This window comes from Otolemur garnettii, unplaced genomic scaffold, assembly GCF_000181295.1.
Source record: "Otolemur garnettii isolate 467f Iridium unplaced genomic scaffold, OtoGar3 scaffold00046, whole genome shotgun sequence".
In the NCBI taxonomy this organism is placed as follows: Eukaryota; Metazoa; Chordata; class Mammalia; order Primates; family Galagidae; genus Otolemur; species Otolemur garnettii.
In genome coordinates this window covers 114,671-118,779 of record NW_003852441.1, presented here as the reverse complement: position 1 = coordinate 118,779, position 4,109 = coordinate 114,671, and positions in this window count along the sequence as shown.

Here is a 4,109-nt window from a genome sequence, read left to right as displayed (position 1 = left end):
ACCTTGAGATTCATCTACATTTTGACTAACTTTTAGTGGACAGACTATGGCAAAAGGGATGAGATGTCAATCCTAAAATTGGTTTAAAAATACTGTGACTTCAGTATTCGCTCTCTTCCCCTTCCCTTTCTATTCTCTCCCCCTTCTCTCCTCCTCTTTATCTCTTCTACACGCTCTTTCTAGAATCCATCTGCCATGTTCCGACTGTCTTATGGACAGATCTATGTGGCAAGGAACTGAGGGAGGTCTCTGGCCAACAGCTTGGAAATAGACCATCTCCCCATCAAGCCTTCTGATGAGACCACAACCCCAGACAACACCTTGACTGCAACCTTGGGTGAGACCTTGAGGCAGGGGCTAAGCCAGAACAGAATTCCTGACTCATAGAAACTGTGAGATAATAAATGTTTATGAAATGATAAATGTTAAGCCTCTAAATTTTGGGTGATTTATTATATTTCTACATTCCCAATGTGGACTGGGAGCAGGGGCTTAGCTTGTCTGAGTCAGGGACCTGAGCTGACGAACAGATTCCATCTCAACATCTGTTTCCGTTCCGTGGTCATCCTGAGAGGGCAGATACTGTACCCTGACACACTGTCACACAATAGTGAAACATGCCACTTCTACTTGTGTTTCTGTGGCCAATTGAGGTCACATTGTCATATCAAAAAAGAGTGAAAGAGAAAGATATGGAATATCTGTGAACTGCCGGAATGATTCTCATTACAATAGCACCTTTCTGTAAGGACCATTACGGGGATAATGCCTTTAAACTGCTTTATGCCTATCAGGACCTTTCAGCTATACATGAGAAACACAATGTGGACATAAAGGACACAAGCTTAAACAATAAAGGGAATAGTTGTCTCATATTTTTTGGCCAAAAGGTCCAAAGGTAGGATTGCTTCAGGTTAAGACCGGATCCAGTGACTCAGTGGTGTCGCCAGCCTGGCTTCTTTCTCTCCCTCCTTTCTGTAATTTGAGATATTAGCTTCATCCCAAATCATGCTTCCCTAAGGGCCCCAAGGTGGTTAGCAGAAGCCTCTCAGGTCCCATGCTTCCTTCATCAACCCAGCATGGAAGAGAGAGAATATTATTGTTCACAGAAGTGCTGAGCTCTCCTCTGACTGGATCAGTGTAAGTCACATGCTCACTGTGGCCTGAGGGGGATGGTGGTAGAAAGTAGGCATGGTTTCACATACATTATGACATCTTCAGACCTTGAAGTCAGGTTCCCCGGAAGCCATAGGTCTCCAGATGGAAACGGAATGTGTTGAACACAGTCACAGTAGTTCCTGACACTACTCCTGCCCTCCCCCTACCCCGTTTTATCCACTATTCTTTTTTTTTTTTTCGAGACAGTCTCAAGCTGTCGCCCTGCGTAGAGTGCTGTGGCATCATAGTTCATAGCAACTTCCAACTCTTGGGCTCAAGCCATCCTCTTGCCTCAATTTTTCTATTTTAGTAGAGATGGGGTATCACTTTTGCTCAGGCTGGTCTCGAAGTCCTGAGCTCAAGCTATCCACCTGCCTAGGCCTCCCAGACTGCTGGATTACAGGTGAGGGCCACCGTGCCTGGCCTTACTACTCTTTTCTTTCGCCTCATCACTTGCAGAAGAAATTTCAGTGATGAATTTGCAAACTTTTCTGGATCTTCAAATGGTTTGCATTCAAAAAGCTGGACAAATCTAAGAGATTGTTAATACTGCTATAGATAAGCAGTTTTGTACTGCGACAAGACAAGCCAGGATCCTCCTCATTTTCTATATTCTAGTCACACTGGCTTTTTCCTCCTTTTCCTGACATACACCAAGCTTTCTTGGGTCTCACCCATCATGCACCTTTTACCCACCATGCACCTCCCTCTGTCTCAAATTCTCTGGCCCTAAATCTCTGGTTGGCTCCTTTTCCTCCTTCAGTTCTCAGAGGTGTTGTATTTCAATCCTAACATGTAATGCTATGTGAAATTATTTTGTTTATTTGCTTGCTTAATGTTTTACTCCTCCAGCTAGAACTTCAAGTCAGCAAGACTTTCTGTCTTGTTCACAGATACATCCCCAGCATCTGGCACAGGGCTTGAAGCATATTTGATACAAAGTAAATATGTGTTCAAAGAATAAAAGAACAAATGATTAATATATCTCCTCCATTCACTGCTGTGTTTCAGTTTATCATGAAATATGTCTCAAGTAATTGCCAGATTTTACAAAAGACTGGCTTAAAAATACAAGTTAGAATATATTCAAGGTTATACCTGTAATCACTTCTCTTTCAGTTACTTTATTCTTGAAAGAAAGCAAGAAAGGTGGAATTACTTTTAGCTGTTTTGAAATGAATTTGTATGCTGGTTCATCTATAGGCCACAATCCAGATACTCTTAAATTCTAGTGTGCATCAGAATTACCCACAGGGCTTGTCAAACTCACATTGCTCAGTACCACCCTTACAGTTTTGGTATAGGAAGTCTACAATGGAGTCCAGGAATTACCATTTCTAGCTGGTCAGGAGAGCTACACTTTGAGAACAGCTATTACATCTAAGTAGGAAACCAATTTTAAAGTATTATTTAGAAGCTGTGGCTAATCCTTTACTTCCCTGAAACATTTTGGCTTTCAATAAATTCTAAGTATATTCATGGTAGTGTATCCTATAAGTCAAAATCCAATTCCTTCCATAGAACATTCAGGAGCATTTCCATCTCAGAATACAGATATTAACATTATTCATCTAAACATCTCAAATTCACCAACTGATTTTCATGTTTATGTTTAAGAGTACAATTATTACTATTTGGGGTAAAATTATTCAAGGTACAATTTCGGAGTATGATTATTATGCTTACATTTCACATTAACTACTGCAATAGATTCTCAATTTGCTACTGCAACAGATTTTTAATTGGCTCTCTGAAGTTATCCATGTGAAACCAGACCAATCTTTTTAAAGTCCAAATCTGATCACACGGAGTCCTTACATAAAACACTCCACTGTCTCCCAGTCTTCTCAGAAAAACGTCCAGTATCGTTAACATGATGTGGTCCCTGTCCACTTTACAGCTTCATTTCACACATTCCCCTCCAACAAATGATCTCTCAGCTGTTCAATTTTAACTAGCACAGCTCCTTTCCAAAACAGGGTCTGAGCACCATGCTGTGCCCTGACTTAGAAAAATTTCTTCTTCCCTTATGTTTATTAACTTCTTGTTTTCTTCAGAGCTCAATTTGTGCCATTTCCTCAAGAAAACCTTTCCTATTGTTCCCAGGTTAGGTCAAGTTCCTTGTGGCATGATTTTATAGAACCATATTCCATTCCTTTAGAGTACTAGCCCATTACTTCTAGGGTCTTTGCGTTCTCTACCCGTGAGAAGGCCCAAGACTGTCTTACTTACCAGTGTATTTCACAATGTGTTGCTGGTGCTCAATAAATACATGTTGGATGAAATTGTAGAATGCATGTTTATTTTCTCAGTCCCTACTGTGCACCAAATCCTATGCAGGGCCCTAAAAGAAAACTGAGAATATTTACAGAGATGCTTGACGTTAAGTAACTGCACGCCAGTTAAGAGCAAGAGACATGGTATCGACTATAGAGATGCACGTCTAGAGCAGTTAGAAGTGGCTTTGTGAGTGAAGACATAGTCCCACGAGTTAGGTGCTGTTCCAGAGGTGTACGTGGTTGAGGGCACTGTGAGACCTTTACGGATGGGGAAAGCACAGCCACGAAACATGCTCAAAGTCACACAGATACTAAGTGGTAGAAAAAGTCAGGCTACTTGGCTCCAGAGTCTGTTCCACTACCTCGCTGGAAAAATGTCGTGGAAGGCGTGGCAAGAAAGCTGTGTTAACTGAAGGATTTGTCCAGATGGAAAACCCTGTAGCCATACCCAGCAAAATCTAGACTGGAAAATATGTGCTTAATTACCACCGTTTCTTCCTTTGCCACCATCCCCATTAAAACGGGGAGCAATTTCACAAGTGCACCGAATAACAACCGGGATTGGAGCGGAAGGAGGAAGCTAAGTTCCAGCCACTGCGAGAAGAGGAACGGTTTCCATGGAAACAGGAACGGGTTCCCTACTCGGTGAGATCTCGCGGTGCTTGAGCCGGC